At 43.7% G+C, this 27,281-nt stretch overlaps 1 long non-coding RNA gene across 1 annotated transcript in view; it reads left to right on the top strand.

Moving 5' to 3' along the window:
- LOC308650946 overlaps positions 1 to 26,874 on the top strand; it is a 35,532-nt gene extending 8,658 nt beyond the window's left edge. The window contains exons 2-3 of the long non-coding RNA XR_014022444.1: positions 16,414 to 16,529; positions 26,081 to 26,874. This is a non-coding gene — a long non-coding RNA (uncharacterized lncRNA). The remainder of the gene's footprint in view (positions 1 to 16,413; positions 16,530 to 26,080) is intronic.
- The last annotated feature ends 407 nt before the right edge of the window (positions 26,875 to 27,281 follow it).

Raw genomic sequence — 27,281 nt, 5'->3', positions numbered from 1 at the left:
ATCCTCAGCACCACATACCAACAAAGATGTTGTGTCCGCCGATAACTAAAAAATAAAATATTAAAATTCTAAAAAAAAAAAAAAAGGCTGGGGATGTGAGTCAGTGGTTAAGTACTCCTGGGTTCAGTCCCCAGGAGTGAATAAAAGAGGGTGCCTGAAAGGACAGAGACCATCATCCTTGGATTAGACCACCAACAGGCACTGGCAGCAAGTTTTACACAAATGTATAGAACAATATAGACTTGACAACTTCCCAGAAAGGAGCTCCAGATCTATTAGCTGCCAGAGAAGCCCCCCGCCCCCCGCTGGGCAGAAGTAGCCCTTAGACCAATATCTTGTTCAACCACTGGCCACCAGAGAAAGTATGACCTTGGTGTGAAAACTGAGTTGTAAACAGCTGGGTGCTATCAGCCAGCCACATTCCTTTCATCTGGGCGGAGCCCTTCCTTGATAGAGCACATCACTTTGCCCCACCCATCACACCAGGCCAGGCTGTGTACCAGGTGCCCTGGGCTGCAACCTACTCCTAAATAATTGGGTGTTAGTGAAATTCTGGACTGTGAGACCAGTGGACCTACATTAACATTCATTCCTGGCCCTTATCAGCTTGGGTGGCCTTTAATCTGCCCTTGGCTTTGATTCTCTTATTTGTGGAAGGAGGGTGATGATGATGCAGGACCAGAAAAGTGTGGTACTTTTCCTCCTCCACCATAAGGGTCATTGCTGATACTCCTGTAAGTAAAGGTTAATAAGAAAGAGGTTGGGGCTGGGGATGTGGCTCAAGTGGTAGCGCGCTCACCTGGCATGCGTGCGGCCGGGGTTCGACCCTCAGCACCACATACAAACAAAGATGTTGTGTCCACCAAAAACTGAAAAATAAATATTAAATAATTCTCTCTCGGGGCTGGGGATGTGGCTCAAGCGGTAGCGCGCTCGCCTGGCATGCGTGCGGCCCGGGTTCCATCCTCAGCACCACATACCAACAAAGATGTTGTGTCCGCCAAAAACCAAAATAAATAAATATTTAAAAAAAAATAATAATTCTCTCTCCTCTCTCTCTCTCTCTCTAAAAAAAAAAGAAAGAGGTGCAACAAATTAATTTAATCAAAGTTTTATGTGACAAAGGAGCCTTCAGAAATAAAGACACCAGGAGCTGGTACTGTAGCTCAATGGTAGAGCACTTGCCTCACACTTCGGGTGAGGCAGTGGGTTCGATCCTCGGCACCACATAAAAATAAATAAATAAAGATATTGTGTCCATCTACAACTAAAAATAAAGAAAGAAACACACCAAGCTGGGCATGGTGGCTCATGCCTGTAATCGCAGTAGCTTGGGAGGCTGAGACAGGAGGATCATGAGTTCAAAGTCAGCCTCAGCAAAAAGCACAGTGCTATGAAACTCAGTGAGATCCTGCCTCTAAATAAAATGCAAAATAGGGCTGGGGATGTAGCTCAGTGGTCAAGTGCCCCTGAGTTTAATCCCAGATACACACATACACACACACACACACACACACACACACACACACATATATAAATTATTAACTGTAATGGAATATTACTCAGCAATAAAAGAGAATAAAATCATGGCATTTGCAGGTAAATGGATGGAGTTAGAGGAGATAATGCTAAGTGAAGTTAGCCAATCCCAAAAAAAACAAATGCCAAATGTTTTCTCTGATATAAGGAGGCTGATTCATAGTGGGGTAGGGAGAGGGAGCATGGGAGGAATAGATGAACTCTAGATAGGGCAGAGGGGTGGGAGGAGAAGGGAGGGGGCATAGAGTTAGAAATGATGGTGGAATGTGATGATCATTATTATCCAAAGTACATGTATGAAGACACGAATGGTGTGAATATACTTTGTATACAACTAGAGATATGAAAAATTGTGCTCTATATGTGTAATAAGAATTGTAATGCATTCTGCTGTCATATATAAATAAAAAGGTAATTAATTAATTAATTAACTTTGATCATGCAGTGCAAGAGATCATGAAAACTTATTCGTGCAGTCTAAATGAAACTTCATTTCCAGTCTTACCTTTTTTGTGTTCACTCTTTTGGTGCTGTAATAACAATAGGACAAAGGAAAACTTGTACCTGCATCAGTTCATACACTTATAAGACTCTAATGGGTAGTGATGGCTAAATTCACCTTCTTTTAAATTTTTTTTTTTTTAGTTTTAGGTGAACACAATATCTTTATTTTATTTTTACGTGGTGCTGAGGATCGAACTCAGTGCCTCACGTGTGCTAGGCGAGCGCACTACCTCTGAGCCACAACCCCAGCCCCTGAATTCACTTTCTTAAAGGTTGTACCAATTTACATTCCCACCAGCTATGCAAAAGGAAGTGTTTGTGGGAACTTGTCCTGGGGGCTGATTATAAGGATGTATTCAGTTTGTGATAATTCATTGAGCCATATGTTTATGTATATTTATGCTTGGGCACTTTTCTGTATGTTATACATCAATATAAGTTTTTTAAAAACTCAATAAAAATCTAAAATTACAAAATCATTGGCAAAAGAGTAGAATATATGTATATTTGTTAATATGCAGTATTATTTAGACACAAAACATAATGAAATCTTGTCATTTGTGGCAACATGGATGAGCTTGGAGGACATCATGTTAAGTGAAATAAGTAAGGCATAGAAAGACAAATACTGCATGTTCTCCCTTATGTGGAAGCTAAAAACATTGATCTCATACAATGAACAGTAGAGTAGTAATTACCAAAGACTAGAGAGGGTGTGAACAGGGTGTATAGTTGGATTGGAATATTTTTTTTGGAACCAGGGATTGAACCCAGGTGTGCTTAACCACTGAATCACATCCCCAACCCTTTTTATTTTTTATTTTGAGACAAGGTCTTGCTAAGTTGCTGAGGCTGGCTTTGAACTTGTGATCCTCCTGCCTCAGCCTCCCAAGCCTGCTGGGATTACAGGGATGCGCCACTATACCCATCTTGGATAGGAATATTCTAATATTTTCTAGCACAGTAGAATTACTCTGTTTGACAACATTAATTTGCATATTTCAAAGTTTTTGTTTTATTTTTGACATGAGATGTTGATCACACTGACCTCAAACTCCAGGTCTCCAAAGCAATCCACCTGCCTCAGCCTCCCAAGTAGCTGGGACTACAGATGTATTTCACCACACCTGGCTTAATATTTTGAAATAGCTAGTAGAGAGGATTTTAAGTGTTCCCAAGACAAAGAAATTATGAATATTCAAAGTGATGGATATACCAGTCACCCGGATCATTATTCACTGTACACATGATTGATATGCACAATTTATATTTATATGTACAATTAAAAAGGACACTCAATTTTTGGGGGAGGGGTACTGGGATTGAACTCAGGGGCACTCAACCACTGAGCCACATCCCCAGTCCTATTTTGTATTTTATTTGGAGACAGGGTCTCACTGAGTTACTTAGTGCCTCACTTTTGCTGAGGCTGGCTTTGAACTCACAATCTTCATGCCTCCACCTCCCTCCCGAGCTGCTAGAATTATAGGCATGTGCCATCACACCTGGCCAAACTCAATTTTTTAAAGAAATCAAAAACAACCAAATCGGGGCTGGGGATGTGGCTCAAGCAGTAGCGGCCCAGGTTCGATCCTCAGCACCACATACAAACAAAGATGTTGTGTCCGCCAAAAACTAAAAAATAAATATTAAAATTCTCTCTCTCTTTCCCCGCCCCCCCGCATCTCTCACTCTCTCTTTAAAAAAAAAAAAAACAAATCTTGGTTGGGGGGAGGAAAACATGGGGAGGAAGGGACAAATCCGTCTATCCACAGCTTAGGTGTCCCTGAGGACTGCCACTCCAGCCTGGCTGAGAGAGGCTGTCTCAGATGAAAGATTCTCATGCTGAGAGGGTGAGCCCAGGGCAGGGCAGCCCCACCTGGGGAAAGGGGCTCCTCTGTCATTACTTTGCTGCTGTTTGTGGTTCTGCCTTCTCATGCCTTGACAAGCATCCTAGTAACATGTCATTTATCAAACCCCTGAGGAGGGGCCCCTGAGTGCAGGAGAAGACACTTAGGGAGAGCAGTGCTTCTAATCCATATAGACCTTACTGGTCCACCTGCTGTCCTGGCAGGGAACCCAGAGATCATCTGCAGGAACTTGGAGGTTCAGTCTGCCCAGCCGGTCCAGACTGGTTCCTTCCAAGTGTTACCAATAAATTACACTGGCTTGGGCCACTCCCCAACATAAGAAATGACAGTTGTCATGTTTTGACTGTGGTTTGTCCGCCCTGCTTCCAAACTCACACAGGAGCTTAATCCCCACAGTCTTATTTAGTTAATGATATTAAGAGGGTAGAAACTTGATTTGTCTATGCTATTTAGAAATGGGGCTTTTGGAGGTGATTAAATTAAATTAGGTGATTAAGGTGAGGCCCCATGATTGAATCCTGGTAACTTTCTTTCTTTTTTTCTTTCTTTCTTTCTTTATTCATTTTGGTACTGGGTATTGAACCCAGGGGCAATTTACCACCAAGTTATATCCTCAGTCATTTTTATTTTTTGAGACAGGGTCTTGTCAAGTTGTTGAGGGTCTCACTAAGTCGTTGAGGCTAGCCTCAAACTTGCCTTCCTCCTGCCTCATCTTCACTGGGTTTACAAGTGAGTGACTGGAATTACTGTCCTGCTTCTGGTGGCTTTATAAGTAAAGAGTCCATAAATACAGAAACAGGCTCTCCCAGAAGTAACCAAGCGGGGGAATTCTAATAAGAATTTGCACAATGTTGTCTGGACTTCCAGAAATGCCAAAAACTGTGAGCTAAATAAACCTCTTTGAAGTAACCTACCTCAGGTATTTTGTCATAGTAATGAAAAGTTGACTAATATATCAGTCTTTTCCAAGTTGCTCTCTGTTCTTTCCCAGTACCTTGCCCTTGTCCTTCCTGAAGTCAGTCATAGCTGGACAGTTTAGTTAGAGTTCCCTGAATCTGAGGAGAATTTCAGTGCCTGGTTTCCACTTTGAGTCCTGAAAGAAAATATAGGTATGTATTGGAACCAAAGTTATGGGGTGAGAATATTGAGTGGGATGGGGACTCTTAAATTAGTTTGTTCTGCGTTCACATCCCAGCTGTGGAATTTATATATAGCATGTGATCCTTGGCCTCAGTTTACTCACCTCTAAAATGAGGTGATGAGTTCTCTTATGGCTTGGATGTGAAGTGTTTCCCAGAAGCTCACATGTGAGACAATGCCAGGAGGTTTCAGAAGAGAAATAACTGGGTTGAGAGTCTTAACCCAAGCAGTGAATGAATCCCCTGATAGGGATTAACTGAGTGGTAACTGAAGGTGGGTAGGGTGTGGCTGGAGGAGGTGGGCATTGGGGGCATATATTTTGTATCTGGAGAGTGGGGTCTCTCTTTGCTTTCTGATCATCACGTGAGCCACTTCCCTCTGCCACACATCCACCATGATGTTCTGCCTCACCTGGAGCCCTGAGGAACAGAGCCGACTATGTATGGAGTGAGACCTCTGAAACCATGAGCCCCCAAATAAACTTTTCCCTCTCTGCAATTGTTCTGATCAGGTCTTTTAGTTGAGCAGCAAAAAAGCTTATTAACACAAGTTCTAACTCACAGGGTTATGAGGAATCCATGAAACGTGTGTGTGTGTGTGTGTGTGTGTGTGTGTGTGTGTGTGTGTGTGGAGACCAACAGTGCCAGAACTCAACAGGTTCTTGATGGCCTGGGATGAGACAGGATGGTGGTTACAGGTGATGGCAATGATACTGTTCCAGCCACAAATGGTAGGGAGGTGAGAGAAAGACTGAGATGTGTGTAGATCATAAATGGTGATTTGTTTAAAATCTGTTTTCTGGCTGACCCTTCTGATAATTCAAGTCTTCAAGCTAGAAGAGGCTCTGAAATTAAAATAGGCCAGGACAGTGAGGGGACTAGAAAGTGTCCCATGAGAAAAGAGAAAGGGAGCTAGAGCCATGCGGGCAGCGGAAGAGGCCGTGTGGGGGTGGAAGTGAGGGACATGACTCCTGCCTCCAGGTGTCTAGACAGATGGGAGCCAACCTGTGAGCCACATGAGAACACATCCAGGGCAATGGAAGCTACAGGGAAGCCCATTTGTTCCCTCTCCAAAGCTGTTCAGCAGAACAGACTAAAACTCAATACTGAATTTCACTGTATCTGTCCCCTGGGGAAGCGAGTTCACTTTCTTAGTCAACAAAGGCAACCTGTTGGCCATCCCCACTTGGTTGTTCACTAAGCTTCTTAACTTAATAAGTCTTAAACAGAATGCTCACCATCCCCCGTCAAACCTGAACGTCCTTGTTGATGACATGCTGTCATTGTCCACGACACCCACACACAGGAGCAGTATCACTTTCTTTCCTTACTTCATCTGGTACCCTTCCCATATAATCCATTAGCAAGTTCTGTAGATCCATGTCCAACTATGGCTTACATCCACCAACTTCTTTACACCTCTGCAGTCCCAGTATATTCCACCACCCTCCTACAACAACCAGCTTACTTGCCCAGTGCAACGGCACTTGCCAGTAATGATTCTCAGCGACTCTGGAGGCTGAGGTAGGAGGATCTGACACTTGAGACCAGCCTCAACAACTTAGGGAGATCCTGTTTCAAAATTAAAAAAAAAAAAAAAGTTGAGCATGTGGTTTAGTGATACAACTCCTGGGGTCAATCCCTAGACTCAAAAAAAAAAAAAAAAAAAAGGACCAGTTAACTTGCCCCCTTGCTTATTACCCTCCACTCTTTAGTCCATTTTCTACAGGGAAGCCAAGGTGTCTCTAAAACTTGAATCCAATCATGTTTATTTTCTTTTTACGACCTTCAACTGGCTTGCTTTCTCAGTATTTTAACATGGGGGCATACAGAAAATTTCCCTTATTTATGTTTTAAGACCGTGTTAATAGGTGACTACAAATTTAGAAATGCTACATCTTAGCAACTAGAACATCTATTATTATGACCTGCTTTGTCTCCTGTGTGTGTGTGTGTGTGTGTGTGTGTTTAACTTATTAAAGTTCTTTCTGTCTGATAATTAGCTATAAAAGTATTAATTTGTCTAACGGTTAATGTCTATGTGGTACATTATTTCACATCTTTTTTCTTTCTTTCTTTTTTTTTTTTTTTTGGTACTGAGGATTGAACCTGGGGTGCTTAACCACTGAAGTACATCCACAGCCTGTTTTATTTTTGAGTTTGAGACTTACAGTCTTGCCAAGTTACTAAGGCTGACCTCAAGCTTACAAATCCTCCTGGGCTGGGGATGTAGATCAATGGTGGAGTGCTTGCCTAACATGTGTGTAGGCCCAGGGTTCAAGTCCCAGCACCACAAAACAAAAACAAAAACAAAACTTACAATCCTCCTGCCTCATCCTCCCAAGCTGCTGGGATTACAGGTATGTGCCACACATACCTGGCTCTATTTCACATCCTTTTAACTTTTGCCATTCCTTGTCTTATCTGTCTTTTATCTTTATTTATTTATCACAGTACTGGAGATTTAACCCAGGTGTACTCTACCACGGAGCTCTATCCCCAGCCCTTTTTGTTTTTATTTTGAGATAGAGTCTTGCTGAGTTGTCCAAGCTGGGTTCAAACTTGCGATTCTCCTGCCTCAACCTCCCAAGTAGTTGAGATTACAGGAATGCGCCACTGCACCTGGCTTTTTTTTGGACAGTAATTGCCTCTAGTACATTTAAGCTATGTTCTACCTATCTGCTGGCTGATTGAGGAATCAGACATACTCCAATTCTGTGAATCTGTCAGGTTTTGTGTTGCTCATGTAACATCCTAAGTTTCCTTGGCTTGGAACAACCGTTTATCTCAGGCCCACTTTTCATGTCTTGTGCCGGTGGCTGCGGCTCCTACCTGGGACAGTCTCCTGGCAGAAGGGAAAAAGGAGCTGTGATGATTCTTAAAACTTTTGGCAGCAGACATCACTTACCCTCACATGTCATTAGCCAAGTCTGATGTCAGCAGAGTGGGATCAGGTTTTTCTTTGTTGTTGTTGTTTTTTTTTTTTTTGTTTTGTTTTTTTTTTAAGAGAGAGAGGAGGGAGAGAGAGAGAGAGAGAATTTTCAATATTTATTTTTTAGTTTTCGGTGGACACAACATCTTTGTTGGTATGTGGTGCTGAGGATCGAACCCAGGCCGCACGAATGCCAGGCGAGTGCGCTACCGCTTGAGCCACATCCCCAGCCTGGGGATCAGGTTTTGCAGATCTAAGTTATGTCCCACAGGCATTGACACCAAATAATTGGGAACAATAATACAACCTACCACACTATGGTCCTTTGAAGAGTTCTGTATCATTTTTTACAGTACTCGGGAAATTATGAACCATTTTAGTTTTTTCAAACAAAAGGGATATCCACACAGTGGGTTGTTTATCCGGATGCTAGAAGGCTGAAAAATCCAGAGAGGGTGCTGAAGTTACCCATATATTAGTAATTACAGGAAACAGCTGCCACCCCTAGGCTTGGGAGGATGAAAGGGAAGAACTAAGGCTAACAGGACCTAAGATCTTGGAGGAGGACCCGAGCTGGGGCTGGACCATAAGTGAGTCCCTACCAGCGTGGAAAACCTTGTCAGGCTGGTGCTGGGAGAACTGAAAGAAGCTGGAGACTCTTGAAGTGAAGCCAACAGGATGTAGAGACAGGAAGGAATCCCTTTCTCCTGCCAGTTGATCTCCCTTTCATGCCTCCAGTGAGCAGAACCTAACAGGAAGTCAGCTGGCAAGGGGTTCTGGGAAAGGTGGTCTGCAGACCCTAGCCCCTGCAGCACTGAGCAGATTGCAGGAGCCTGGGCTGAGAGATAAGAAGTAAATAACCAGCTTTACAATCTATTGTTTTCCTCTGTCTGCTTTGGTAAGATTGTTCTTTTTGTCTTTGATTTTTCTACATTTTCACCATGATGGTGTATTTCTTTTCTTTTATTTGGAGAAATTTGAGTTCTCAAATCTATAAGATCAATATCTTCCAACCATTCTGGAAAATTCTCAACCATTTTCTTTTAGACTATTGCCTTTGTTCTCATCTCTCTCCTCTTCTTCTGGAACTGCAATTTACACATATATAAACTTGGGGCTAGGATTGTGGCTCAGCGGTAGAGCGCTTGCCTACCAAGCAGTGGGACCCAGGTTTGATCCTCAGCATCACATAAAAATAAAGGCATTGTGTTATGTCCATCTACACCTAAAAATAAATATTTTTTAAAAAACCAAACATATGTAAACTCTTCTTATTATGGCTTCTAGATCTGTAAACTTTTCTTTTGCAGACCTCATCCTTTTGTCTTTCCATACTTCTTTCTGGATCATTTCTTCTGACCCACCTTCCACTTCTCCAATTCATTCTTTAGCCATGTTGTTAAACCTGCCAGCTGGGGTGGCACACACCTGTGATCCCATCAACTCAGGATGCCAAGGCATGAAGATTGCAAGTTGGAGGCCAGCCTGGGAAATGAAGCAAGTCTCTGTATCAAAATAAAAAATAAAAAGGGCTCAGGATGTAGCTCAGTGGTAGAGCACCCCTGGGTTCTACCCCCAGTACCTCAACAACAACCAAATCTATTAAATGAATCCACTGGGTTTATGATTCTAGCTTGTTTGATTGATTGTTGTACTGAGGAGTGAACCCAGAAGTGCTCTACCTCTGAGCTACATCCCCAGCACACCCCATCTTTTCTTTTCTTTTTTTTTAAATTTTGACACAGGGTCCATAAAATTCTTCAGGCTGGCCTGAATTTGTTATCCTTCTGCCTCTACTTTCCGAATAGCTGGGATTTTAGGAGTGCATGACCATGCCCGGCTTTAGTTAGAATTTTTATAGACTTCCTATTTATTCCCTTTTCACACATGCTATATAATTTTATGGAGTCTCCAGTTCCCTGTTGAATCTTTCAATTTTGACATTGAATCCAGGGATGCTTAATCACTGAGCCACATCCCCATCTTATTATTTTATTTTGAGACAGGGTCTAACTGAGTTGCTTAAGGCCTCACTAAGTTGGTGAAGCTGGCTTTGAACTCATGATCCTCCTGCCTCAGCCTCCTGAGCCACTGGATTACAGGCATGCTGGCACTAGCCCTCGTTTCTTGAACACTGTAAGTATGATTTTTCTTATACCCTGGAGTTCCTCTGGCTCTATTATGGCTGACTGATATTTCTGGTGGTTTTTTTTTTTTTTTTTTTTTTAAAGAGAATTTTTAATATTTATTTTTTAGTTCTCAGCGGACACAACATCTTTGTTGGTATGTGGTGCTGAGGATCGAACCCGGGCCGCACGCATGCCAGGCGAGCGCGCTACCGCTTGAGCCACATCCCCAGCCCCATTTCTGGTGGTTTTAACTGAAGGAATCTTATTACCTTATGTGTCTGGTTATTTTTTTTTGTGTGTGTGTGTTAAATATTGTGATATTATTTGTAGAAATAATTTGAAACAGGGTGATTTTGTTGTTCACTGAAGAGAATTTTTTTTTATTTCACTTTCCAGGCGCCTGGAGGGATTAACAAACTGAGATCATCTTGGTTCATACTTAGGGCATGATGTTTTCTGGAGCACCTGGATGACTCAAAGCCTTGACTACAGCTCAGCTAAGGACTAGTTTATTTTCAGTTCACTTTCACTCCTGGGGCACAATCATTTGGGAGCTGAGTCTAGTGTGGGAGTTGGCTTATCAGTCCCCAACTCTCTGCAGACCTGGACTCTTAATTTTTTTTTTTTTTTAAAAGAAAGAGTGAGAGAGGAGAGAGAGAGAATTTTTTAATATTTATTTTTTAGTTCTCGGCGGACACAACATCTTTGTTGGTATGTGGTGCTGAGGATCGAACCCGTGCCGCACGCATGCCAGGCGAGCGCGCTACCGCTTGAGCCACATCCCCAGCCCCTGGACTCTTAATTTTTGTCTCTAGTCATATAAAGCCACCAAAAGTGATCTTGGCCTGTTCTTCACTTCTTTGTAGTTGCAAAAGCTTCCAGGCTCATCTCTTTGGAATTCTGTCTTCCCATGGACCTTAGCATAATAATTCCTCTCTAGGTTGGCACTTTGACTTCATTTGTCTTTTTTTTAATATATTTTTTTTTAGTTGTAGATGGACACAATGCCTTTATTTTATTTTTTTATGTGGTGCTGAGGATCAAACCCAGTATCCACCATATGTGAGGTAAGCACTCTACCACTGAGCTACAACTCCAGCCCCTTCATTTGTCTTTTTCTTTTTTTGTGCTGGGATTGAACCCAGGAGCTCTTTATCCCTGAGCTACATCACCATTCCTTTTTTATATTTCATTTTGAGACAGAGTTTGCTAAATTGCCCAGACTGGCCTCAAACTTGCAATCCTTCTGCCTCAGCCTCCCAAGTTGCTAGATTTACAATTGTCTGCTATCACACCCAACTTGAATAAAATATTTTAATTAGAACTTTTGCCAATATTTATTTTTTTGTCAATAAAGCACTTTTGAAATAAGTTGCATAAAGGCAAATTAATTTCATCATAAAAATTTAAATATAGCATTGTCAAATCATTTATCTTTGTATATTTTTGTGTTTAAATTTTATTTTGCCAAACTTATTCCCCTAGATATCACTTTTCAACTTTAATTTTATTCAATCTAATATTTATTTATTTAATTTATTTAGGTGTGCTGGGGGTGGAACCCAGGGCCTTTGCATGTTGAGCAAGCCCTCCACCACTGAGCCACACCCCCAGCCCTCAATCTTTTAAACAAAATGGATTTTTTTTGTTGCTGTTTGAGTACCAGGGATTGAACTCAGGGGCACTCATCCACAGAGTCACATCACCAGCCCTATTTTGTATTTTATTAGAGATAGGGTCTCACTGAGCTGCTAAATACCTCATAGTTGCTGAGGCTGGCTTTGAACTCACAATCCTCCTATCTCAGTCCCCCAAACTGCTGGAATTACAGTCGTATGCAGCTTTTTTCTTTTCTTTTTTTTTTTTTATTTATTCCTTTTAGTTATACCTGACAGTAGAATATATTTTGACATATCATGTATACATGAAGTATAACTTCCCATTCTTGTGGTTGTACATGATGTGCAGTTATACCAGTCATGTGTTCATATATGAACATAGGAAAGTCATGTCCGATTTATTCTACTGTCTTTCCCATTCCCATCCTCCCTCCTTGCCCCTCCCAATGGATTTCTTTATTAATCAGTTTTCATTTCCTTTTTTTTAATTTTCTTTTTTTTTTTTTTAGCTTTAGGTGGACACAATATCTTTATTTTATTTGTATAGTGGTGCTGAGAATTGAACCCAGTGCCTCATGCATGCTAGGCGAGCGCGCTACCACTCATTTCCTTTTTATTTTTATTTTTTATTTTTAAAAGAGAGAGTGAGAGAGGGAGAGAGAGAAAGAGAGAGAGAGAATTTTAATATTTATTTTTTAGTTCTCCGCGGACACAACATCTTTGTTGGTATGTGGTGCTGAGAATCGAACCCGGGCCGCACGCATGCCAGGCGAGCGCGCTACCGCTTGAGCCACATCCCCAGCCCTCATTTCCTTTTTAAAAAATATTTTTATAAGTGGACATAATACCTTCATTTCATTTATTTTTATGTGGTGTTGAGGATCAAACCCAGTGCCTCATGTGTGCTAGGCAAGCGCTCTGCCACTGAGCTACAGCCCCAGCCCAGTGTTCATTTCCTTTGCAGCCATGATTTTTATCAAGCCCAATCTCCTAGATCACGTTTTGCAGACCTAAATTTTGTCAAGAGGATTTGGCTTTTTTGGCACTTTTAAGGCAATTGAGATTTTTACCTCGTGCAGATTCTGCTATGGTTGTTTTTACTTTGAGGTGTTGGGGTGAGCATTTTTATGCATTTCTTGGGGAATTCAGGAGAAATTTTTGAGCCAGTTTGTGAATAAGACAGAAATGAAGAGAGAGGAAGAAAAGAGTAGCTGAGGAACAACAGGTATTGGGGTGGGGCGGAAAGGTAACCAGGAGAAAGGAGAAGGGAGAGAGATGGAGGGGGCAGGCATGAGAGAGTGAATACAGCAGGTCAGTGTATCTTGGGAGTTAAAACGGGGTAAAACAAAAGGTCAGGGCTGGAAGGTTTGCCAGATATGAAACAGGTAAAGGAGAATGAGGAGCCGGTAACACCCTAGGAAGTAGCAGGCAGAAAAGGAGGAAATAGGTGTGAACTCCCGCGGGAGTCCACCGGCTCACCCTATCCATCCTGCAACCTCAGCTTCCTCCTGGTGGGCGGTTCCAGATGAGACCTCAGATGGGTCTCCACCACGTGCTGCTGCACCATCCTGGTTGTTGTAGAGGTGTTGCCGTCCTTGTTCCCAAAGCCAACCCAATGATGAGCACACAGTTTTGAGAAAAAAGGGAAAAGAAGGTTTATTGCTTTGCTAGTTAAGGAGAAACACAGGGGTCACCTGTGTCCCAGAAGCTGTGGTTCTGCCCATTAGCAGGAATAGGGGGATTTTAAAGAGGTGACTTAAAGGCTACATTCCACCTGTTCTCTGTGGAAGTTGTAATTCACTTGTGAATTTGGGACAGTCATTTCTGAGACCTTCTGGAGCCATCCCCAAAGTCTGGATGACTTCCTTCCTTTGGTGGGTGTGTACTGGGGACAGATAACTCTGCCTAGGATGAGGAAGAAAGGTAATCCTGTTTCCCCTGAGATTAGGGAGGGGAGAGATTAGGTAGGAGCAGGGGGAGAGGAAGAGAAAGAAACTTGTGCATTTTAAAAGTAAGTTGCAGTGGCAGAGCAGCACTCTACAGAGGCAGAGGACTGAGAAAATGTGGGGTCGTGAAACTTGGCTGTGCTAGAGAGAAGAAGCCCCAAAAAAGGACAGGAACCAATCTTGCTCCTGTCCAGGTTCCCCGGGTCTCCTGCTTGTCCTTGAGTCCAGCCTGAGGGTCACCCTACAGAGAATGAACTAGGGGTTGGAAGCAGGGTGGAGACCTATATGATTCACCTGGATCTTTTGTCCTGGATGGCTGCACCTGTCTGGGTCAGGCTTTATAGAGAGCCAAGCTGACCTGACAGCTACCCTGGAGAGGCGTTGCTGCCCTGCCCTGCCCTGCCCTGCCCTCCATCCCACTCCCGAGGTTTATGAACCCCCCACTGCCCACCTTTTCAGTTCTGTGTCAAGTGGTCTCAATTTCATGGCCACATCATTTCTACATTGGGGTGGCCAGATTTAACAAATGCAAATACCAGACAAATACAAATTGCATTTTCAAATAAACAATCCCCCTCCCTGGCCCATACCAGAGATTGAACCCAGGGGTGCTCTACCACTGAGATATACCCCCAGCCCTTTACTTTTTGAGGCAGGGTCTCAGCTAAATTGCTCAGCCTGGCCTTGAATTTGGGATCCTCCAGCCTCTCAAGTCATTAGCATTACAGGTATTGGGAACCTCACTCAGCCTCCAATTATTATTTCTTTTCTTTCTCTTTCTCTCTTTCTCTTTCTTTCTTTCTTTCTTTCTTTCTTTTTTCTTTTCTTTTCTTTCTTTCTTTCTTTCGTGGTTTTTTGAACCCAGGGCTCCTTTACCACGGAGCTACATCCCCAACACTTTAATTTTTTTTCCTTTCTTTTATTTTCTTTGGTGGGGGGGTAACAGGGATTGAACCCAGGGTGCTTAACCACTGAGCCACATTCCCCAGCCCTTTTTTATGTTTTATTTAGAGACAGGGTCTCACTGACTTGCTTAGCACCCCACTTTTGCTGAGACTGGCTTTGAACATGTGATCATCTTGCCTCAGCCTCCCAAGATGCTGGGGTTACAGGCATGTGCCACTGCGTCCGGCTGATTTTTCTTATTTTGAGTCAGGGTCTCACTCAGTTGCCCAGGCTGGCTTCCAACTCGTGATCCGCCTGCTTCAGCTTCCTGAGTTGCTGGGATTACAGGTGTGTGACACCATGTTCAGCCTCTGATTATTTTTTTAAATATTTTAAAATTATAGATGAACACAATACCTTTATTTTATTTGTTTATTTTTATGGGGTACTGGGGATCAAACCCAGTGCCTCTCGCATGCTAGGCAAGTGCTCTACCACTGAGCCACAACTCCGACCCATGATTATTTTTTAATACTGCTTAAATACTGTGTAATAGTGTTTAAGTAATGTTTAATGCTGAAAAATTTTGTTGTTTACCTGAAATTCCAATTTAACTGGACGTTGCCTGTTTTGTCTGGCAATCTTACTCCTCCCTGCTCTCCCCTCCTTTTCATTCCCACCCATCCTCAGGCTCACCTGTGAAACTGCAGCCCCCTCCCTGGGGTCTGGCTGCTCCTGCTCTGGCCCTTCCCAGGCCATTTTCCTCATCAGTCACCAGCGTTATCATCAACCTAATGCACATCTCTGATTTGGCCTCCAGCAGGTGCAAACTGAAGACTAGAATACATATTTATTTGATGGAGGTGTTTTTACTAAGGAAATATAACTATAAAGACTGAATTTTGGGCTTTTCTATAAAACATCATGAAGCCAAGTATGGTGGTACATGCGTGTAATCCCAGTGACTCAGGAAGCTGAGGTGGGAGGGTGGCAAATTCAAGGCCAGCCTCAGCAATTTAATGAGGACTTAAGCAACTTAGTGAGATCCTGTCTTAAAATGAAAAATAAAAAGGTCTGGGGATATAGTTCAGTGGTAAAGCAACCTGGGTAAACCTCCCTCCCCCCCAAAAAATGGACTAGAGTTGTGGTTCAGTGATAAAAGCATCCCTGGGATCAATTCCTAGCACCAATCAAAACTAAACAAAACAAAAACAAACAAACAAACAAACAACAACAAAAAAAAAACAATCTGAAGCTATGGCTGCTCTAAGCCTAATCTACCACTTAATCTACCCACCATCTCTCTGTCTACCGGGCCTCATGCATCTACCAAAACCTGTCCTTGCTGAGTAAGAGCTTCTGACACCTGACTGGCTGAGGTCAGAGTCCCCACCTTGACATTCAAGGCTTTTCCTGCTCAGGTCACACCTCCTCTCTGCCACTTTCTCTCCCCATTCCTTTCCTTTTGTCACCTTTTCTCCAAGCTCAGGGGCCACTGAATGGCTTCTTAGCAAATCTCATGGATCTGGCCTCTCTGTCTCTGCAATAGCCAGCCTCTCTGCTTCCTCTGCCCATGTGTTAGCCAGCTTTCTGTTGCTGTGACAAAATACCTGAGATAATCAACTTAAAAGGAGGAAAGGTTTATTTGGGCTCATGGTTTCAGAGGTTTCAGTCCATGATTGTTTGGTCCTATTGCTAGAGGCAGTACATCATGGTGGAATTATGTGGTAGAGGAGGAATCTTCACCACATGACATCTGGGAAGCAAAGAGAGACAGAGAGATGAGGGATCAGGGTTCCAATATCCCCTTCTAGACTATGTCCTCAATCACCTAACTTCTTCCTACTAGGTTCAGTCTTCTAAATGCTCCACCACCTCCCAAAAGCTCCATGGGCTGAGGACCAAGCATTTAATACAGAGGCCTTTGGAGGACATCCCATACCCAAACTATAGCAGCCCAAGCAGGTGAGTCTCCTTCCTGTGGTCACAGCTGACTCATTCATCCAGGACCAGGGCACATGTACATCCTCCAGGACACCCTTTCTCATATCTCCCTAACGGAAATATGCTACCTGCTTCCCTACTCTGGCAAACCACAAAACCATTTCTGTTCCTTACCAGCTTTTCTCAGAACACAAGCACACACACACACCACGGCTGAGCGTCTGCTGGGTAGATGCTGGAGAAACAGGAAAATGACCTTTGGGAGACCTCAGGTGAGTGTAAAAAGTGTGTCATGGGGATGAGGGGCCCTGACCTGGGCTGCTGAGGACAGGTTCCCCAGCAGGGTTTTAGATGAGATCAGATGCATTTAGGGTGGAATGGCTGTAGACTCCCAGCAGGGGTTTAGGACACACTGTTACAAAATATGGCTGCTTGGCATTTGAGAAAAGGACACAGGCAGGAAGGCATCTCTGACTTTCTCCCATCTTTTTCCGCAAAGAAGCCACCAAAGAATTTTCTGACTTTCCTTGTAAGTAGGTCATAATGAGATAGGAATTTAGGATAAAGAGAGAGAGAAATACTGACTCTTAAAGGAAATGCCCACGAGCCATTGAGATGAGGAAAACACAGTTGTAAATCTTGAGCATCATGCCCTTTTTGGCCCGTGCCCTTGTCAAAGGAGGGAAATACTCAAGCACAGGAAAACATCGGGAAATTGTGCAGCTCCACCCTGGATCCACCTCCAGTCCAGCCCCTGAAACAGCATTTCTATAAATATTAGACCCCAAGCCCAAGTCAGGGCTGCTTCTCACTCGAGACAGCCAGCGTTCTCCCTTGAATGTGTATCTACCTTCCTAAATGAACCTCACCTCTGTCTATGCCTTTCTCTGGCTCATGCTGAAATTCTTTTCTGTCACATATGCCAAGAACCCAGCTGGTCCTGAATTAAACTCCCCCTCTCCTCTGGGAACCCCATGGACCCTTCTCCAGAGATGTCTCTTCTCCTGTGATCATAAGACCCCCATTGCAGAGGGGCCTCCCTACACCTGGAAAATAGGAATGCCCATATTTCTGAAGACAGGAACCCAGAGAAGAACCTGAACAAATCCTGGACCCCAGCTTATTGCCATTAGATCACACCTTATTATCTTCCAATCACATTTCTCCACAACTGACCAGTCCTTCCTCCTTAGCATTCTTCTTCAGAAATATACCGGCTACTTGCAGAACTTTTCTCCTTCACTAGAAACTTAGCATAAGAAGGCACAGGGTCTTCATTTCAAATTCTCTCTTTGCCTTCTGTTTAGGGGGCCTCAGCTTGAACCTTGAGGTGGGTACAGAAAAGACACCACCTTTTCTCCCCTACGTTTTCCAGTGGGGAAGACTTTCTGTTGCCTCTAACTTAGAAGAGGAGTTTTCAGACTGAAAAATCAACCAAAGGCATCTAGTGTGTTGGGAGGTGACTCACCAGGAGCCCAAGGGAGCCTTCATTCCTGACAAAACAGGGAAGGGGCTGAAAGGGTGCAGAGCCAACTCAAACTTTTATAAAGGCCAAGATTGAACCCAGGGACACTCTACCACTGACCCACTTCCCCAGCTCTTTTTATTTTTATTTTTTTATTTTGAGACAGGGTGTCACTAAGTTGTTGAGGCCAGCCTTGAATTTGTAATCCTCCTGCCTCAGCCTCATAAGTCTCTGGGATTTCGGGCATGTGTGACTGTTCCCAGCTGAAGCCTATATTTTTACTAGACTGTAAGACCCATGAAGGCAGGGATTTGGGTCTGTTTTGTTTCCAGAATACACCTGGTATTAACTGACTAAGCGATGTTATGAGGTATATCAATGAATTAGAGAATGAAGTGTTACAGGAAGGTGGGTCAATCAGGCAACAGGGAGAGGGAATGGACAGAGTAGGGAAGGAATTCTGAGGGCGTGGCAAGGGCGAGAAGGGTCCACCTGCAATGAAGTGGCTGGGCGCAAAGCCCAAAGGGAACCAGTGTAAGTAGACACTACAAACATACTCCACTACCTTTACTTTTAGGGTTAGGACTTCATCTTTGCAGTAACTGTATGATGATGCCTGGCATAGAATTATCTGTTGAACATTCAGTGAATGTATATTCTAGATCTAATCAAAGATAGAAGCACTGGCCCTTGACTCCAGCAAGATAGTGGCTTCCCTGGAATTTCCTCCAGTGATAACTGTCATCATTCTTTTTCTTAAAGCCTCTCTTCCCAGTTTACTTAGAGCTTTTGCAGACATTGCCTCATCTGATCCTTATCACAACCCTGAGAAGTGGGACTCATTAGCTTCATTTTACAGATGTGGAAGCAGAGGCCAATAGAGGTTATGTGACTTCACCAGAATAAAACACAGTGAGAAAGAACTGAGACCTAGTGTTGCCAGAAGCTTAGTCCTTGTCCCTGATGCCAATCCAATAATGAGGACATGGTTTTGAGAAAAAGGAAAAAGAACATTTATTGCTTTGCCTCTGTCCTAGAGGCTGTGATTCTGCCCATTAGTAGGAACAGGGGGCTTTTAAAGAGGTGACTCAGAGGGTTCATTCCACCTGTTCTCTGCTGGAGTTGTAATTCACTTGTGAATTTGGGAGGCAGTTATTTCTGAGATCTTCTGGTGACATCCCCAAAGTCTGGATGACTTCCTTCCTTTAGTGGGTGTATACTTGGGGACAGATAACACTGCCTAGGATACAGAAGAAAGTTAATCCTGTTTCTCCTGAGATTAGGGAGGAGAGACATTAGGTAGGAGCAGGGGGAGAGGAAAAGAAAGAAACTTGTCCATTTTAAAAATAAGTTGCAGGGCTGTATGATGCCTGGCATAGAATTATTTTTGAACATTCAGTGAATGAATATTCTAGGTCTAATCAAAGATAGATGCACTGGCCCTTGACTCCAGCGAACTAGTGGAGTCTACTCAGCAGTAGAGTGCTTGCCTAGCATTGTGAGGCCCTGGGTTCGATCCTCAGCACCAAGTAAAAATAAATAAAATAAAGGTATTGTGTCCAACTACAATTAAAAAAAAATAAGTTGCAGTGGCAGAGCAGCAAGGGCTATAGTCAAAGCATAAAGTGGGTCACTGTTATACAAGCCTCAAAGGTCCCCACATCCAGGATCCTTTTTGCTTTATCATTTTTTAGGAAAGATATGATTAGCAAGTGGTAAAGAGAGCACAAGACGACATGTAGGTTCACTGCTATGTGGGGTATCAGTAGTTATAATGATAATAATTGTTAACACACTTCATGTGTGTTAGGTTCCTTTGTGTTAAGTTCTGTTCCAAGCATTCCAAGCACTTGATATGTCACCCCATTTATGCCTCTACTACTTTTTTTTGAGGGGGGATTGGGGATTGAACCCTGTGATTAATCACTGAGCCATATCCACAGTCCTTTTTATTTTTTGAGATGGGGTCTTACTAAATTGCTTAGGTCCTGACCAAATTGCTGAATTTGGCCTTGAACTTGAGATTCTCCTGCATCAGCCTTCAGAGACACAGGGATTATAGGCATGTGCACCAGGCTCTGCCCAGCTTTATTTTATTTTTTTTGAGACAGGGTCTTATTACTTTGCCGAGGCTGGTTTTGAACTTGTGTTTCTCCTGCCTCAGCCTCTCGAGTCACTAGGATAACAGGAGTATGCCTAAAATTTAAAGGGCTAAAATGGAGAAGGAATGAAGGTCTGTTCCGTAACACCCTCTCCACATCCATGTACATTCTCAGAGGTATAAACTAGGTGCATTAAAAACGCTTGGGGGCCCTGTTCAGTGGTGCACGCCTGTGATCCCAGCTGCACTAGAGGCTGAGGCAAGAGGCAAGTTCAAAGCCAGCCTCCTCAATGGCGAGGGTTTAAGCAACTCAGTGAGCTCCTGTTTCTAAATAAAATACAAAATGGGGCTGGGGATGTGGCTCAGTGGTTGAGTGCCCCTGAGTTCAGTCCCTGATGCCCATCCCCTTCAAAAAAAATGAAAACAGGGCTGGGGATGTGGCTCAAGCGGTAGCGCACTCGCCTGGCATGCGTGCGGCCCGGGTTCGATCCTCAGCACCACATACCAACAAAGATGTTGTGTCCGCCGAGAACTAAAAAATAAATAAATAAATAAATATTAAAATTCTCTCTCTCTCTCTCTCTCTCTCTCTCTCTCAAAAATAATAAATTAATGTTTAAAAAAAAAAGGAAAACAAACAAATAAACAAAAAAGGACTTTTGAGTCAGACCCATCAAGTCTTTTAAGCTTTCATGCCTCTATGTCTTCCTTGGGGAGAATATTCCAAACAATGTTGTTAGGAGAATTGGTGCTTTGTAAGTAGTAGCTGGATGAAGGTGAGCACCCCCACTCCTGAGAGGCCTCAAAGTGTCTGCATGGACTGAGGCTCAAAGCCTGGCTTCTGGTCCTGCCCTGGTGGCTAGAAGTTTGAGGTCCCATTTCCATCTGTAAGAGGGAGAGGCATGTTCCAGGGGCCCTGATGGCCCCACCTGATACTAGACAAGCACCTGTATGGCTGAAGACTCTGTCCAAGAGGCACAGGTTGGAGTCCTGAAAAGCGGGCCTAGGAGAGCTCCTGGTGCTTCTGATGTAGGGATTTAGGATAAAGAGACAAAAATACTGAATCTTAAAGGAAATGCCAACAACCCATTGAGATGCAGAAAACACAGTTGTAAACCTTGCCCATGCCCTTGTAAAATGAAGGAAATACGCAAGTGTAGGGAAAACTGGCATGAAACTGTGCAGCTCCACCCTGGATTCACCTCCAGTCCAGCCCCTGATGCAGCTCTTCTGTAAATACCGGACCCCTGGCCCAAGGCAGGGCTTCTCACCCTTGAGATAGCCCACATTTTCCCTTGAATGTGTATCTACCTTCCTAAATAAACCTCTGTCTGATGTTTTGGATGGTTGATGCTGAAATTCTGTTCTGTCACATATGCCAAGAACCCTGCTGGTCCTGAATTAAGAGTTCATCCTCTCCTCTGGGAATTCCTTGGACTAGTCTCAGGAGACATCCCTTCTCCCTTGACACATAAAAGATGGAAAAAGAAGAGAACCTCTCTGAGTTTACCTTCTGATATAGTTTGGAATTTTTTTTTTTCCTTTCTGTGCTGGGGATCTAACCCAGGACCTTGAGCATGCTAGGCAAGTGCTCTACCACTGACCTACATACAGCCCAATATGGGTTTTGTTTTGTTTTTTGTACTAGGGGTGCAAAAACAACTGAGCCTCACCCCAGCACCCTCCCCCACTTGCCCCATTTTTATTTTGAGACAGAATATTGCTAAATTGCTTAGGGCCTCGGTTGCCAAGGCTGGCTTTGAACTTGTGATCCTCTTGCCTCAGCCTCTTAAGACACTGGGATGATTACAGGCATGTGCATCTACACCTGGATTAATTCACACTTTATCATAGAGGTATGTATGTATGTATAGGGAAAAAAAACCACAGGATATGTAGGGCTCATTACTATCTACATTTTCAGGCATCTTCTAGAATTCTTGGAACATGTTATCCACAAATAAGGGAGTCTCTTCTAATTTTGAATTCACTTCTCTGCCTTTACACCATTAAGGAGATTTGGTGGGGGGGGGGGTGCTTCTGTGTGTTGAACCTGGAATCTGGGGGCATGCTAGGGAAGCACTGTGCTACTGAGCTACACTCAGCTCCAAAAGGACATTTGTAAGGTTAAAAGATACCTGCCCAGGGCTGGGGTTGTGGCTCAGAGGTAGAGTGCTTGCCTAGCATGCTTGAGGCACTGGGTTCGATCCTCAGCACCACATAAATATAAAATAAAGATACTGTGTCCACCTATAACTAAAAAATAAATATTTAACAAATAAAAGATACCTCCAAGAAGCCCTGACCTTTGCATTGTAGGTTTTTTTAGACATAATATGGTGGTGTAACAAATCTGAAACAGTTGTGTGTGCAGTGTAGGAAGCATGTATTTTTATAATTTTAAAGAAAATTGTTACTTGCTTAAGGTACTAAGGTAGTTTATAGCAAAGCAAACATTTTAATAAGCAGATACACAGCAAATAACACCTCAGCATTTGGGACTCAAATGGGCTATGAAAACCGCTGCTACCTCACACCCAAGCCTGTTGTGGTTTACTGAGTGGATGGCACCCCCTACAGGAAAATACTTGCCCCAGAGCAGACTTTTATTTATTTATTTTTTTTTGTACTGGGGATTGAACCCAGGGCCTCACTCACACAAGCTGGTCAAGCATATTCTTATCACTGAGCTACACCCTCAACCCTCAGATCAAACCTTTTCATAGCATGTGCATTACAAATTACAGTTATAGGACCAAAAACTGGATCCTCCTCCCCAGTGTTTTTTTCATTTGCTTGTTTTTGGGGGTCTGGGGACCAAACCCAAGGCCTCACAATATGCTAGGTAAGCACTCTACCTCTGAACTATTCCCCTAGCTTCCCTATCTCCTGTTCTAATGGAGGAGATATCTACAATCATAGAGTCCATGTCTGATTTGGTGTTATGGTTTCTATAGACAGACAGAATAAGGTTGGAGTCCTGGTGTTACCCTTTAATCTCCCAAAGATATCTTAACCTGATAGTGTCATGACTCCATCACGTGGAATAAATGAAGAGGTAATTCTCAGGCCGGGTGCAGTGGAGCACACCTGTAATCCCAGGGGCTTGGGAGGCTGAGGCAGTGCCGCAGTCTGGCACAAAGTCACGAGCCACTCAAGCAGGAACACACTTTATTTTTGAAAATGCCGCCAATACCCCATACACATCCGGGAAGAAGCCGATCCACCCACGCAGTCCTCTCCCGGAACCCCAGAACAAGTTCCTCCCCCGGAATTCCCTCCTACTATACTTCCCCAACCAATGGGAACTCTCCAGGAGTCCCGTAGCAGGCCGAGGTGAACAGCAGGAGTCCAATATCCATATGAATGCAAATCTTAACATAATCATATCATCTCAATGGCTAGCTGGCATCACCTTTCAACCAAAAGTGCCATGCATCATATTACTTGGCTGTGGCTCTTAGCAAGGCAGGAGGATCATGAGTGCAAAGCCAGCCTCAGCAAAAAGCAAGGTGCTAAGCAACTCAGTGAGACCCTGTCTCTAAATAAAATACAAAAAAAGGGAGGCTCTTTTGTGGCTCAGTGGTCAAGTGCCTCTGAGTTCAATCCCTAGTACAAAAAAAAAAAAAAAAAAAAAAAAAAGGTAGCTCTCTGGATGGTGAGCAGGGTGCAGTCAGATATGGGAAGAGGCTGTCCCAACATGACCAAGAGAGGGAAGTCTGGGAGACTAGGGAGGGCTGCACATCAGAGAAAGCCATATGTGTGGGGGCAGGCCCTCTTCTCTGGACTCCTAGGTTAACTGTGTGATCATCAAGCAAGGTAGGTCTGATTCCCAGGCTGTGGCTGAAGAATGTTAAGCAGTTCAGTGACTTGAGTGTCTGAAGCTACTCAAGGGTCAAGGCAGGCCACATCTGTCTGATTCTGTCTTGTGGTTTATCCTGCCGGCTCTTTGTGGTTTGTACAGAGGGATTTCAGCTGGGCTAGGCAGAAGGAGGATAGAACCTACCAAATCTGTTTCTCTACTATGGGCCATTCTCTTTCCTTTCTTTACCAGGTCTCAACATCCTGTCTGGGAAAAAGGGACTTGGGTGGCTTTCTGGGATGACTTGGCAGCCTCCCAGTCCACCCACTGTGGACCCTCCACCTCTTTCACCCAGGGACATTTTTTTTTTTTAAAGTGAGAGAGAGAGAGAGAGAGAAAGAGAGAGAGAGAGAATTTTAATATTTATTTTTTTTTTAGTTATCGGCGGACACAACATCTTTGTTGGTATGTGGTGCTGAGGATCGAACCCAGGCCGCACGCGTGCCAGGCAAGCGCGCTACCGCTTGAGCCACATCCCCAGCCCTCACCCAGGGACATTTTTGAGCAGTTAGATAACAGAGATGGTACTGGGCCAGTCCCAGGGTTGGCACATGGTGTGTGCACATCTCACATCTGGGCCACCAAAGACTCTTGTCCAGAGTCTTGTCTTTTTAGCTCAGTGACAGCAACTCTGCACCAAGATGCTGACCCTAAGTGGCCTTTGAACTTGAGTCCTGCTTAACTGTGGTTCTTGCAAATGAAAAGTCTAAATTTTTGTTTTGTTTTTGCTACTGGCTGCTTGGAATTGCCACCTCACACACACATTTCTTATGTCTTTCTTTTTTCTGTGTGTGTGCGTGTGTGCACACGTGTGTACATTTGTATGTGTATATAACTGGGGATTGAACCCAGGGCCTTACACATGCTAAGCAAATGCTCTACCACTCATCAACATCGCCAGTCCTTTTTGAATTTTATTTCAGACAGGATCTTGGCCTTGAACGTGGAATTCTCCTGCCTTGCTTCCTGAGAAGCTGGGATTCCAGCCATGTGCCACCACACCTGGTTTCTATTTTCCTCTTGACGTTTGCATTTATGGGATATCAGAAAACCTATCGGTAGCTGAGATAGTGAAGAATAAGGCTCCTTTGACTTCCTTTTTGGTGTTTGCACTTTTGATATAAAATAATGCACCTGCTGGAGCCTGCCTACGCATGTCCTAGAGCCTCTGGAAGCTAGGACTGGTGGTGGCTGCTCAGGTCAGGATGAGGACCTGGTGTGGCTTTTCTGGGATGGCCACCTTGCAGCTTCCTGAGCCAGGTTGTAGGTGAGCATGCTGCGGAAGGCCTGGGAAAATTCTGAGTGCTTTGGCGGTTTCAGCACCTGAACCATGAACTGGAGAGTGAACTTCCTGACAGAGAAGCTGGCCCACCAATGACCCAGGTCAGCCTCAGGGAGACCCAGGTGCTGGGGGATGGTTTCCCCCAGAATACTTGGCACTTCCTCAGGAGCTGTAGCTGGCAGGGGAACCCAAGTGGCACAGGTGGTAGCTGAGGATGGCCACAGGGGACCCTCTGGAGGGGACGGCTTCCAAACTCTTGCTTGAGTGTTAGTGGAAACCTCGGCTGTGGGTCTCACGGGTGTGACCTTCCCAGACAGTGGACAGCGTCTGAGGTGATAATCTCTCTTCTCCAAGTGACACTCGTCTTGGGTCTCACATTGTGATGGTGACTCAGGAGTTCCATAGAGCTTCTTGTTTTCCCCTCTTACATGCACTTTTCTAAAGTCGGGAGATTTGGCTGTGTTAAGTTCCTAAGGCAGATATATGGGGTAGTATGGGGTTAATTGCTTTGCCTTTTCCATCTTCCCTTTTATCGAGAATGCGTTGCTCTTGAGGGAATCCTCCAGGAGCAAAGCAAAGAGCACAGGTAGACAATTTCAGCCATATGATGGTAAATTTCAGTTGTTAACTTCACTGAATTGAGGGTTGGCTGGAAAATTGGTAAAATATACTTCCAGATGTGTTGTGTCTATGAGGGTGTTTTCAGAAATGATTGGCATATGGGTCAGTGAACTTGGAAAGACCTTCCCTGAATGTGGGTGGCAAAATCTAATAGGCCGGGGGACAGAAAGAAAACAGAAAAAAACAGAAGGGGGACACTGGAATACTGGAGTTCACATGCTCAACTCTTCTTTTTTTTTAGTTGTAGATGGATGGAGCTGAGGATCAAAACCAGTGCCTCAAAAGTGCTAGGCAAGCACTTTGCCACTGAGCTACAGCCCCAGCCCTTCAACCCTTCTGGAACGAGTACATTTTCTGCTGTTGCTCTCACCTTGGACATCAGACTCCAGATTCTTCAGCCTTTGAACACGGGCTTGCACCAGAGACTCCACAGAGTGTCCCAGGACTCCAGGTGTGGACTGGGACTGCATCATTGGTCCCTCTTATTCTGAGGCTTCCACTTTCTTGGATTGGTTTCCCCAGCTTTCCAGCCTACAGATGACCACTATGGGACTATTCAGCCTCTGATCATGTGAGCAATCTAATAAATCCACCTCTAAGACACAGCATGGTGGCACATACCTATAGTGCCAACTACTTAGGAGTCTGAGATAGGAGGATCACTTGAGGCCAGTCTGGGCAACATAGCAAGGTACTGTCTCAAAAAAAAAAAATCACCCCATCTTATAATTATATGTAATCTGTTGGTTCTGTTCCCCAGAGAACCATGATTAATACAAAACACTAGGAAGTAGATCCTGTCCTTGCTCTCAGAAGTCATCTAGGATGGGTCCTTAGCAGGAAGACATGCCTCGGAAGAGTGGCAGAGGGTAAATGATGACAAGTCCTTTGCCCTTAAACTGGCCTAGCCTTTGAGACCACCAGTGTTTTCAAGACACATTGGCTGAAATTCATAGATAACATTTTCTCTCACAATCTATGTGTTATTTAAAAATTGAGTCAAACCTATTTCTTTTTCTTTCTGTCTTTCTTTTTTTTTTTAGAGAATTTTTAATATTTATTTTTTTTAGTTCTCGGCGGACACAACATCTTTGTTGGTATGTGGTGCTGAGGATCGAACCCGGGCCGCACGCATGCCAGGGGAGCGCACTACCACTTGAACCACATCCCCAGCCTTCTTTCTTTCTTTCTTTTTTTTTTTTTTTGAGATTCCTAGACAGGGCTCCAAGCTATCCTCCTGCCTCAGCTTCCCAAGTAGCTGATGCTGCAAGTGCAGACCACAACCTTGGCTTCAAATCTGTCTTATCAAATTACATTATGAAATATTTATCATTACTCTTATGTCATCTTATAAAATGTTCAATATTTTCTATTTATTATAACAAAGAATATGCCAATTCCAGATTAATGTTTTTAGTAGTAAATACCTCAATAAATGATGC

Source organism: Spermophilus citellus, assembly GCF_964194105.1.
Source record: "Spermophilus citellus genome assembly, chromosome: 1".
In the NCBI taxonomy this organism is placed as follows: Eukaryota; Metazoa; Chordata; class Mammalia; order Rodentia; family Sciuridae; genus Spermophilus; species Spermophilus citellus.
Note: the sequence above shows the minus strand (reverse complement) of the source record. Positions and strands in the feature narration are given on the sequence as shown.